The sequence below is a fragment of the Gossypium arboreum genome, chromosome 12 (assembly GCF_025698485.1).
Source record: "Gossypium arboreum isolate Shixiya-1 chromosome 12, ASM2569848v2, whole genome shotgun sequence".
NCBI lineage: Eukaryota > Viridiplantae > Streptophyta > Magnoliopsida > Malvales > Malvaceae > Gossypium > Gossypium arboreum.
In genome coordinates, this window is record NC_069081.1 from 35,435,524 (window position 1) to 35,449,261 (window position 13,738).

The following is a 13,738-nucleotide window of genomic DNA, read 5'->3' on the forward strand; positions in this document are numbered from 1 at the left end:
TCAGCTCCAATTGTTTGGTGCTCAGACGATGAGTTCCTGGGAGACTCATGGTGTGTAGCGGGTGGTATGGGTAGGACATGCATTGTTGCATAAGCGTGCCATGAACATGACATTTGAGAAATTTTTGGTAAAATTGCTACCTAATTATTGATTGTCTTATTAGTTAAAACTGAGAATACTCTTTGGTTGTCTTCTTTAGACTTACACTGTGTAGCACCCTTCACCCGTATTCAACTCTAGAATAGGGTTACGTAGCATTACCAGACTTACTATCATTAAACACACACTTCACATACATTTTTAATTTTCATATAATCATCAATCAACAATATACATATCGTCCCTAATATAAGCCTATGAGGCCTAGAACATGCATTTGGGGTGATTCAAGACTAAACCGAGAAATAAGGAATTTTTTACGAAACTAAGAAAAATTTTTCAAACTACTGGGGAAACATGCCCGAGTAGCCACGTTCGTGTTATAAGTCGTGCGGACATTCAAAATGGGATCACATAACCGTGTCCCAGCCCGTGTTCGACCCCGTGTAACTCTTTGACTTGGGTTACACGGCCAACACACATGCCTGTGTGGAACATATTGACTTGGTTTCTAATTCAACATTAGGAGGCACATGGTCATGTAATCTCACCGTGTGTCACACACGGATGAGACACGCGCCCGTGTCTCTGCCTGTGTGGACAAAAATAGGCTATTTACCAAGCCATTTTCCACCCAATTTGTATACACCTACACCAAAACAAATGGCACCAAAACATAGCATAAATAGGCATCCAATTCAAGCACAACTAGGACTAAAACATGCCAATACCAACAATTAACATGCTCATACTATCATGTTCTTCCAATTCAAAGCATACAAGTTTCACAATTTCAAAACACTTAATTGGTCAGTTTCAATTGTGCACTAATTTACCTAAAACCACATATCTATCATAACTTTTTGATAAACGCCAAATACTACATATTTATACCCCAAATACTTAGCATATTTATGGATGTTTATTACTAGATTTGTGGATTTTGCTGCTCTTAATCCGGTTGTTTCATGTTTTGTACTCAGGACAGCACCAAGAGTCAAAAGGAGCCAGAAACGGACCAAATCGAGAAGATGACACTGCCTAAGCCTTGCCACACGGGCATCTCACACGCCCGTGGCCTTTGGGGTGTCAACCAAGGTTTACATGATCCACACGGCTTGACCATTGACCCACACGGCCGTGTGCAATTTAACGGATCGAACACGGCCTGGCAAACACATCACACGGCCATGGCACACGGGCGTGTCCCTTTTTCAAAGAGTTGTATTTTACATGGAAAAGGATACTTAGGGAGGAAGAAAGCTAATCCAAAGCCTATATAAACACCCTAAGTGTGACCTAATAAGAGGGCCTCTTCCAGAACTTTTCTGGAATATAGAACCACACGCCAGGAATTACTTGAAGGAAGCCAGACGATCCATCCCAAAAGCCGGAGCTACTCCAAGACTAAAGATCTCCCTCAGAATTCCTTTAGGGGTTTTTAGAGTTTTCTTCATGATTTGTTATTTTTATACTTTTGAGATGTACTCTTATTTTATTATGAACAAAACCCCTTAGATACCTAAGGGGGATAATGTAAGAGTATGCCCAAAGATCAATCACGAGATGGTTGTAATAACATACTTGGTTTATCATGTTTATTAATATAAGACGTTGCCATTATTATTTCAGTTTCTTTTCTGTGTGCATAAATAAACTGTTTTATAATAATGTCCTGAGAATAATATGATTATTCCTAAAAGATCCTTAGTCAAGTATTATTGTTGGCTAGGACAATAATAATGCATTAAGACTAACATGTAGTTGATTGATGATAAAGAGTTGTCACTGATATGGAGTGTCAGAATTAATGTATGAATATGTGTGTTAGAGAACAACATATTGGACTGACCCACTATGAGTATGTTTCTTGGATTATTATGTAATTGTCACAACATTACTCATAGTGATTAATATGTATATGATCCTCACACTTGAGATCATCTTTATCCCAACATCATGAGTTGTATATTTTGATACAGTCAAACAAACATCGTAACTGGTTGTTCTATAAAGACTGATGTTGGATATACCACAATCTATGTTGAGGGATATAGTTGATCAATATAGGATAAGTCCCTCCTACGTAATGGGAGTAATATCTCAGGCCACTTGATTGAGTGAGGCTAGAAATGCATGGCCATGCTCAAATAAGTTGATATGAGATGTCATACTTATTTGTGTATCATAGTCTACTCAAGGTATCAAGAAACATGGGATGGACTATGCAAGTGTGACTATTCCATGACTTGTGTCCATTCCAAAGATATAGGACTTAAGGATTAATGCATGAAACGTTAATCACAAAAGGTTATGTCGAATCATGACTTCTTGTAACTTAGGTAGCACTGATGCATTGCTAGATGTCACTCATTGTTTGTAACATTAGATTCGTTCTAATATTACGCTAACGTTACAAGAACCTATAGGGTCACACCTATGGTTGAAATGAACGAGGTAAAACATAGTTAGTATATTGCTTGGTTGTCACATGAATTAAATTAATTATAGAATTAATTTAATTGGGCAATCAAATTGTTGAACATACTATATGTACAAGGATGTTGTACACATAATCGAACATAATTTTATTGATATATGAATTTAGTTAGTATATAAGTTCAAATAAATATAGTTTATCGAAATCTTTATTATAATTAATGTAATTATAATTTTTCGGTTCAACATTATTATATTTATTTGAATGATAATTATTATGTTCAGATTATTTTAATGAATTAAAATTAGTTATAAATATATACCAATTAAGAGGAGTTATATATAGAAAGGGTAAAAACCCTAAAAGCATATATAAAACTAGCCGAAAATATGCAATGTGGTCTAGCGTACCGTTTAGCAAAATACTCTCTGAAAATAGTTTTCTGGGATTTCTATCATTCATTGTCAATCGGGTGGACTACATAGAGGCCGACATCAGAAAAGGTTGCGGCTTGGTTCGATAGTGGTTCAACATTCCTATTGCCTAGGCGTCGCTGTCTACTCAGATTGAAGTTTCGGTAATTTCGAAACCCTTTTTATCACCCCGATTCATTCCTTACACATGGATCCTTGGTTTGGATCGCTGAAATGTTTTAATTATTTTATTTTTTCGCTGCGCCTTGGAGGTGTCGGCGTTCCAACAAATAAAACCTATAATGGATCTTGTTATTATTATCTGAATTGTATGATGCATACTTGATTTGTTCTTAATTATGTGTTCTTAATGCTTGAGTTAGTATTTCGGGTATTATTTCATGATTGGATGTGCTTGTACAGAGGAGGAATAGACTCTACCTAAGAGTAGATTTGGCATAATTAAGCGGAGTTGATCGAACGCCTAGAAATAGGGTTACGAGATTTTTCCAGATTAGGGTGAAACCTAATATGGGAGTCCATAAAGTGATTTACTGCTTCCCTAAGAGTTTTAATTAAGAAAGAAATTTTGATTAATTCAACTGAGGGTTAGACATTATTAGTCTCGAAAGGGATAATAACATAGGTTAGGGAATCTCACGGATCAAGTCAAGTGAATAAATCGTTTGGTTCAGAGTCAGATAACAAGTGAAATCTAGGTGGATTCCTCTTTGGGTGTCGTCTTTATCAATTGCTTTTCTTCAAGTCTTTTTCCAAATTTTCTCTTTGCTTTAATCAAATTAGTTAATTAGTTTAGATAATTAGTTTAATAAACAAACCCTTTTATTCTTAGGCTAGATAATAAAAAGATAGTTATTACTAGTACTTTTGGTCCCCTTGGGTACGATATCCCGGTCTTGCCATTACTATACTATTGTTCGATAGGTGCACTTGCCTTTTCGCCGTGATAATAGTTAGTCTAGGTTTGATCTTTATTATAAATATTTATTACTTGTTACGAATCACGCGATCAAGTTTTTGGCGCCGTTGCCGGGGAATTCAAAATGTTAGGAACGCTAAATTTGTATTACTTTAGCCATTTATTTTTCTTGCAATTTAATTTTAGTTTATTATTATTATTTATTAATTTACTTTTTTTTCTCTTGGCAGGTTTTTATATTTTATGACTAGAAGAAACCCGTCAAGACCATTACTTTTTGACGAAGAAATCGATCACACAGTTCGTAGAAATCAAAGAGAAATAAGGCGTAGCTTACGATACACGAAGAACAAGCGAGAAAATGATACTCAACCCCCAACCGACGAGATGGCTGAAAACCAAGGCAATCAGCTACCTCCTGCAATTGCGGCTAATCAAAATCCTGCTCCACGTACTATGTATGATTATGCTAAACCTTCTTTAACAGGAACTGAATCTAGCATAGTTAGACCTGCTGTAGCTGCAAATACTTTTGAATTAAAACCTAACACCATTCAAATGATACAGCAGTTTGTTTAGTTTGGTGGTTTGCAGGATAAAGATCCCAACGCTCACTTAGCGAACTTTCTGGAATTTTGCGATACATTTAAAATCAATGGCATTTCTGATGATGCCATACGTCTTCGATTGTTTCCCCTTTCACTTAGAAACAAAGCTAAATAGTGGTTGAACTTGTTATCGCGAGGGTCTATCACTACTTAGGAACAAATGACCGAGAAATTTTTACTAAAATATTTTCCACTGGCTAAAACGACTAAATTACGTAATGATATCTCTTCTTTTGTGCAGATGGATTTAGAAACACTTTATGATGCATGGGAGAGATACAAGGACTTACTAAGAAGGTTCCCTCACCATGGGTTACTGCTTTAGTTTCAAGTACAAGCATTCCACAATGGCCTGAATCCCTCGACACGGAAAATGATTGACTCAACTACTGGTGGAACCATCAACAATAAAACACCGGGGAAGATGCCTATGAATTTATAGAGGAGATGTCACTAAATAACTATCAGTGGCAAGTTATGAGGACAAAACCAACAAAAATAGCTCGTGTTTATAACATCGATTCAGTCACCATGCTCTCTAATCAGGTAGAACTTCTCAATAAAAAGATTGACGGTTTACTTGGTTCTAAGCAGGTACCTCCAGTAATGAGGTGTGACTCAAGCGGCGGAGGTCTGCATACAGAATACCAATCATTCAATCCTACAACTGAAGAAGCACAAGTCAACTATATGGGTAACAATAACTTTCGATCTCAAAATAACCCATATAGTAATACTTATAATGCAGGTTGGAGGAACCACCCAAATTTCTCCTGGGGTGGTCAAGGGAATCAAAGGCCACAAAATCCTCAGGGTTTTCAACATCCACATTATCAACAAAAGAAGAAACCAAACCTTGAAGAGATGCTTTCTAAATTCATCTTGGTGTCAGAAACCCATTTCCAAAATACTGAGACAACACTTAAGAATCAACAAGCATCGATCCAAGGACTCGAAACTCAGATAGGCCAGCTATCCAAATTAGTCCCCGAACAACCACAAGGTAGCTTACCAAGTAATACTGAACCTAATCCAAGGGAACACCTCAATGCAATTAGTATTCAAAATAAGGAAGGATTCATTGCACCTGAGCCAGAATTACAGCAAGACAACGCGAAGAACAAAAGTCAAGAAGAGGTAAACGATAATGATTCTAAACAGGTAAGTACAAATCATGAACCTCGTGTGCCATATCCTACAGGGTTGACGAAAGACATAATAGAAGAACAATTTGGTAAGTTTGTCAAACTCTTAAAGAAATTACATATTAACTTACCCTTTATAGAAGTTCTGTCGCAGATGCCCAACTCAGCAAAATTCTTAAAGGAACTTCTGAGCAATAAAAGAAAATTAGATGCTACATCATATGTGGCACTCAATGCAGTCTGCTCAGCTATTCTAAAGAATAAGCTACCTATCAAATTGAAAGATCTAGGGAGTTTTACAGTTCCTTGCTTAATTGGTAGTTTATCTTTGAATAATGCTTTAGCTGACCTAGGGGCAAGTATAAATGTTATGCCGTATAAAATGTTTAAACGACTAGGTCTCAGTAAACCCAAACAGACTAGGATGAGCATACAATTGGCTAACAAAACAGTTAGATTTCCTAAAGGTATTATTGAAGATGTTCTCATTAAAATTGATAAATTTATCTACTCAGTAGACTTTGTCATCTTAGATATGGATAAGGATAATGAGGTACCTTTAATTTTATGACGAACCTTTTTAGCAATTGCCAGAACCATTATTAATGTAGGTACAGAAGAGCTAACACTTCGTGCAGGAGACGACGCAGTAACACTCCAAGTACGCGATTCAGTCAAAACTTCTAAGACTCAAGATAACGCTACGAAACTTGTCGATGATAAAACTAATATTCAATCGTCCTTACAGGAACCTCCTCGAACCAAGACAACGGAGACAGTGCACTATTATCAAGTAGCGAACAAAGACACCCATGAGGAACGAAGGCTTCAAATAGAGGAGATAGATGAATGGCGAGCACACAAATTGAGAACACATGATAAACCGAAACTACGCCAAAACAAGCCCGATACCTCTCCTAATCAAATAAAGGTTGGCGATAAAGTCTTACTAGATGCCGCAGATCCCCACATTGTCACAACCACACCAAATGAGGAAATCCCTCTTACGGTACTCAGTATTTTTCCATTCGGTACGGTAGAGGTGAGTCATCGTAAGTTCAGCACTTTTAAGGTAAACAACACCCGATTAAAACCTTATTTTAAGATTGACAGCAGGAATGAGGAGTATGAACTCCTCAAACCACCATGATCATTCAACGGAAAGGTAAGTCGAGCTTAGACTATAAATAAGCTCTTCTCGGGAAGCAACCCGAGCACTAACATATTTTAATTTCTTTATTTTTAATTTCTAACACTTTGGATCATTAACTTAATCTTTAAATTGCAAGTTTTTCAGCACACACGGCCAGGCATATGGACGTGCCTAAAGCAGTGGCCAAATAGGGGAAGAGATACGATCGTGTTGAAGTAGGACATGATTTCCCCAAAACGCGGGGTGCGATAAATCCCCACGGTCGTGCGGCATGGCCGTGGGTGAACTTGATAGGAGACCACAGGCGTGGGAATGGAAAACCACGGGCATGCCAGGGACAAGGCTCGATTCTGTTTCTTCAACACGGGCGTGAGACAAGCCCATGCCGTTTAGTCGTGTACAACAATACATGGGCGTGCTACCATAACACACGGGCATGGGAGAAGCAAACAAAGCTAGGTACGACCGTGCGACATGGCCGTGTTCGACACACGAGCGTGGGATAGTAGCCGAGCACAGCTTAAATTGCAAAATTTGAAAAACACGGGCTCACCCTCAAAGTACACGGGCGTGGCCCTAGGCCGTATGAACCTCCCCTATATAAGCAAACCGCTATTCATCTTCTTTCCCTTTTCAAAACCCTAACTGAAATCTACCCTTCACCATTACCTAATCCCTATTCCGGCCACCATTCCCCAGATTCTCACTTTCCCAACCCCTGAACCACCCTAAACTCCACTGCCTTTACATTAATCCCCACTTTCCCCTCTCTATACCCTCTATTTTTCCTCCACATGGCTATATCCCCGCGTCACACGCCCGTGCTCACTACCAACACGCTCGTGCACCACCCTACAGCCTTTGGTTCACTTTCTCAACCTTATTTTTCCAATTTGTGTTGCTACATTAGTATTCTACATGCTTTACATAGATATTGGTACTATTACAGATATGTTTTAGACAAGTTAGGAATTTGCTTTAGAATTTTCTATATTTGAATTATTTAAGCTGCTAAATAGCATATACAAGTTTTAGGCCTCTTGCTTAACTACTGATGTATCTTGGATTCTATCAATGCTCATGTATTTTCAAGAACATTATGTTGTCATCGAGAGGTAAGAAGGCCGCAGTCCCATCCTCAAAGAGACGTAGGGGACCGGGTTCTTCCTCCGTACGTTCTACTGCCAAAGTTCGGTACCCGTTCCTTGAATTTTCGTAAGCTTTGCAGGAGGAGCTACTTCAGATACTACGCGCACGACCCCTCACTACAGGTCGCTGCATTGACTGGGCTTCCGTAAAGCAAGTTCAGCTATCTGATGCCATTCGTGCCCTCCTGTCCACAGACCCATGGGAACGGTTCTTCGCTATTACCGAGCCCACTTGTTTAGAGCTAACTTTAGAATTATGCTCTACTTTTCATTTACAGGTGGTGATGACGAACAATGATGACCCAGGCACCATTCACTTTCGATTATGCGGTTTAGTTCGTACGATGAGTGTCCCAGAGTTTGGAGTCGCTCTGGGACTTTACACTGATGAGTTTATGGAGGAGGAAGACATGAATGCACTACCACAAAATATCCACATTTCTCCCTCCTTGTGCTGGAAAGCTTTGGCACCACTCTCTTCCACCTACGACCCTAGCTGCTCGAAAGCCTCAACTCTCGCTCCTTCCTTACGCTATCTCCATGCCATATTGGCACACACCTTGACCGGGAGGAGAGAAAGCATCGGCTTTGTCAACACCCACGATGCCTACTATTTATGGTGCATGGCGAATGCACACGTGACTGACTTGGCATACTTCATTGCTTTCGCCATTCGCCATCAGACCGAGCGGCATAGGAAGGGAGTGATCTCCATTGGCCCCTACGTGATGCACCTTGCCAGACACTTCGGCCTTCTCAACACCGTGGCCCAGTCATCAGCGCTTACACTGATAGGTCAGATGTCCCCACAGGGCATCACGACTATGCTACACATGAGGATGATCGAGTGCCGACGTGGGACTGATCCTCCTCAGTACCGTCTGTCTCATGCCATTGATGAGGAGGATCTTGAGGACATTCTTGATGATGTTCCCCCACAACATGATGAGCTTTCCACCGTGCCACCTAGGGAATGACCAGTTCATGCGGCTGCTTCATTGGCACACCTTTCCTATCGACTCGCCCACTTCGAGCAGTATTGCACTACACAGTTCGAGATGATTCACGAGCGAGATCGGCGACGGGACTGACAAATGGACAATATGCAGGCCATGATGCAGCAGTTGTGCCAGCACTTTCACATCGCCACCCGAGCGCCACCACCTGAGGGCCTCACTAACGAGGATCACTGAATCCTCCTATCTTTTTATTCTTATTTATTTTTATTTTTATTTTATTTTATTTATTTTTATTTATTTTTATTTATTTTTAATTTTTTAATTTTTAATTTTTAATTTTTTATTTTTATTTTTCATTTCAATTTTATTATTTTAGTTTGAAAGACATATATATATTAGTAACTTTTCCTTTTTCTTCATTGTCTGGTATTTCTAACAAGTAATCCCACTACGCTCTCTTCCACACCAACTCTTAATAAGCTCTTCATGATTCTATAGACTTCCAAGCAAAGCTGCTAGGAATATTTTACGGAATGAGGAAACAAATGGGAAACAATACCTCACGAGTGCCATGTTCAACGACCCAATTTCTTCATCTAGCTAAGAACAATGGCAGCTACTACTTTCTCCAAACACTCCAGCCTCAGAATCAAGCTCCGCATCCATATAACAGGGAGTTTTACCTCCTTTCCTCTTATGATTTTCTTTATTTTGAATAATCTATCTTTGTCATTGAGGGCAATGTACATCTTAAGTGTGAGGGGTGAACATGAAACATAACTTTTTGCATTATTCTCAAATCCATGAATTTGGTCTTGTGCTTAAGTGATTTTCTCATAATATTGATAGAATGAATTCTGATTGATCTATCATTATTGTTGATATGTCGTGAATTAGACCAAGGGAATTATGCATGATTATTTGATTATAGGACCTTAAAGAATCGAGCATGATAAGTTGATATTTTGAGAAATAAAATTTTTTAGGCTATTTTTCCTAAATTGAGGTATTATCTTGAAATCTTAAGTATACAAGAATGACATCAAAAACCAAAATTTTTGGTGAGATTTTTGAGCCTTTTGAGCATATAACTTTCTTTCTTGCTCACTTCTTTTATGGTTTGAGTGTGTCAACATTGAACTGTTATTCTAGAACTTGCTTCGATTATACATGTCGAGATCACACTTATGATTTGATACACTGAGATGATAAAGGCACTAAGGATTTAACCCATTTACTCCATAAAAAGCCATCCCACATAATTAAACCCTTAGTGAACCCCCTTTGAGCCTACTAATTTTTTTTATTGATTAACCTTCATCATTAACCCATTAACCTATTATTTTTGAAATCCTCTTACTTAATTTACTTTTTTATCGAGATTAAATTTAATATTGTTACCTCACTATGTTTACCATTTTTTTACTGAATCATGAAGTATGATTTCTATATTGTATTGACTTGATTTGAGTTAAAAAGAAAAACTCAGTATTATTATTGTAATTCTCAGCAAGCTAAAGTTATCATGAACTCATGTAAAATTGTTCTAGATATTTGTTTGTGGTTCAGTAATTAAGTTTTTGATAGTGGGGTAATATATTGAAATTATCTCGATTCTAACCCTTGTCTCTTCAGCTTGTATCCATACATATAACCTAAACCCAATTACAACGATGAAAAGACCTTTAGATTAGTGTATCATATAATTTACAAGTGGTGAAGATTTGATTTTCATACAAGCCTATGGTAATAACGTTTCATGTTAGACAATCGAGTGCTTAATCTTGAACCTTAAACACTTTGAGTGATTTGAGTGAATCTTTAGTAAGGATGTCATCTCTTGTATATTTAGGACTAAAGTTAATTACTTGAAGGAAGGAGATTACCTATAATTTTGTTATCAAAGTATTCGATTTAGATTCTTTGAGGTTTTTAAAGCCCCTATTGTTGAATTCTCGCTGTATGATTTTCCGTGGAATAATTTGTAACATTATCAGTAATGCTTATGCGATTCAAAGGAATGAATTCTAGTAGTAAATGAGAATTTTGCTTGAGGACAAGCAAATGCTTAAGTGTAGGGCTATTTGATAAACGTCAAATTATACATATTTATACCCCAAATACTTAGCATATTTATGGATGTTTATTACTAGATTTGTGGATTTTGCTGCTCTTAATCCAGTTATTTCATGTTTTGTACTCAGGAGAGCACCAAGAGTCAAAAAGAGCAAGAAACAAGCAAAAATTGGACAAAACGGACCAAATCGAGAAGATGACACGGCCTAAGCCTTGCCACACGGGCATCTCATACGACCGTGGCCTTTGGGGGTGTCGACCTAGGTTTACACGATTCACACAGCCTAACCATTGACCCACATAGCCGTGTGCAATTTAACGGACTGAACACGGCCTGGCAAACACGTCACACGGCCATGGCACACGGGTATGTCCCTTTTTCAAAGAGTTGTATTTTACACGGAAAAGGATACTTACGGAGGAAGAAAGCTAATCCAAAGTCTATATAAACACCCCAAGTGTGACCTAATAAGGGGGCCTCTTCCAGAACTTTTCTAGAATACAAAACCACATGCCAGGAATTACTTGAAGGAAGCCAAACGATCTGTCCCAAAAGTCAGAGCTACTCCAAGACTGAAGATCTCCCTCAGAATTACTTCAGGGGTTTTTAGAGTTTTCTTCATATTTTGTTATTTTTATAATTTTGAGATGTACTCTTATTTTATTATGAACTAAAATCCTTAGATACCTAAGGGGGATAAAACCTATGATGGATCATGTTATTATTATCTGAACTGTATGATGCATACTTAACTTGTTCTTAATTATGTGTTCTTAATGCTTAAGTTAATATTCCGGGTATTAATTCATGATTTGATATGCTTATTCAGAGGAGGAATAGACCTTGCCTAAGAGTAGATTTAGCATAATTAAGCAGAGTTGATCGAACGCCTAAAAATAGGGTTACGAGATTTTGTCAGATTAGGGTGAAACCTAATATGGGAGTCCATAGAGTGATTTACTACTTCCCTAGGAGTTTTAATTAAGAAAGAAATTTTGATTAATTCAATTGAGGGTTAGACGTTATTAGTTTCGAAAGGGATAATAACATAGGTTAGGGAATCTCACGGATCAAGTCAAGTGAATAAATCGTCCGGTTCAGAGTCAGATAACAAGTGAAATCTAGGTGGATTCCTCCTTGGGTGTCGTCTTTATCAATTGCTTTTCTTCAAGTCTTTTTCCAAATATTCTCTTTGCTTCAATTAAATTAGTTAATTAGTTCAGATAATTAGTTTAATAAACAAACCCTTTTATTCTTAGGCTAGATTATAAAAAAGATAGTTATTACTAGTACTTTTGGTTCCCTTGGGTACGATATCCCGGTCTTGCCATTACTATACTATTGTTCGGTAGGTGCGCTTGCCTTTTCGGCATGATAATAGTTAGTCTAGGTTTGATCTTTATTATAAATATTTATTACTTGTTACGAATCACGCGATCACTTTTAATGCATTCATATGGTATTCAATGTACCAATCCATAATAAGGCATACCTTAAGCAATTTGCTACCTTTTATGCTATGTCTCAATAAAACCATTCAACAAGCAAGTATAAACCACATCACCAAAGAGCATTGGTACATATATATATATATACATCTCCATATTTGCCAAAATAAGCCAACTCACATGGCTATACACAAACAAAATACTTAACTTTTACATGCCAACACAAATGGCCAAATTCATAATAACATATACCAGAATGACCCAAAGGCCCTATACATGCCATATGACCAAAGCTTCATTTCAAAAGTACCAAGTGATAGTTGGATAGTGTGATGAAGTCTCCAATGATCCCCGAATCTGAGCTAGCTTTAAAATCACTATAAGACACTAAAAAACAAACGATGTAAGCTATAAAGCTTAGTAAGCTCGTATGAATTAATAAGCAAACTCCTGTTTATTCATAATCAAATAATATAAACATAACAGGCTACAAAATGTTCAAATGAAAATGTTAACTTGTATTCAATCAGAATTATAACCATGAACTTATAACTACTACAAATTTGATGCTTACATAGTTTTCATACATACCTGTATTGTTACGTATGTATTCTCACCATTTCATATCTTCTATATACTCATTGAACCATTTGGAATATAAGTCAGATACTCAGGATTCTCACACCCTAAGTGCCAATATCATGGCCCATAGCCAACTCAATGAATCTTGCACCCGAAGTGCCAATATCATGGCCCGAAGCCAACTCAATGTAACCCCTAATGACATGTCATTTGTATCTTACTCTATTCCTAAGGTTCAACCGAGATTTCCAATACTTAATCTTCATCAAATGTGTCCGCAAGGTCGTAATTCACAATTTAGGCAATAATAAGGTATTTAAAAAACAATTAAAACAAAGCTTATTACATACAAACTTATGTTGGATGCAAAAAATGGAAAAACGAGTCGATTAATCCAACACTTTGTCCTTTCCCCAATCTAAGTTTGTATTTCACTTTTCTTGATCTATATAGTATCAAATTTAGCTTATTTAATAATCTCTCTATTCAATTTAATTCAAAATACACTTTAAAGCCACTTTACACATTTTCCCCTAATATTTCACATTTTTAAAAATTAATCCCTAATTGGACATTTTACTAAAAATCACTTAACAAATGTTTTTTATCTAACGACAAGCATGCATTTTCTACCATTAAACATCAAAACACAGCAACATTCATCAATGGAAAAACCCTAAACCTTTAACAGTTTTGTAAAATAGTCCCTAGGCTCGCTAGATTAAG

General features: G+C 37.3%; 1 non-coding gene across 1 annotated transcript; it reads right to left on the minus strand.

Annotated features, from left to right (window-relative positions):
* Window positions 1-4,708: 4,708 nt before the first annotated feature.
* LOC128286084 (small nucleolar RNA R71) lies at window positions 4,709-4,815 on the minus strand. Its single transcript, XR_008276629.1, has one exon. It is a non-coding gene; the product is annotated as a small nucleolar RNA R71 (small nucleolar RNA).
* Window positions 4,816-13,738: the final 8,923 nt, after the last annotated feature.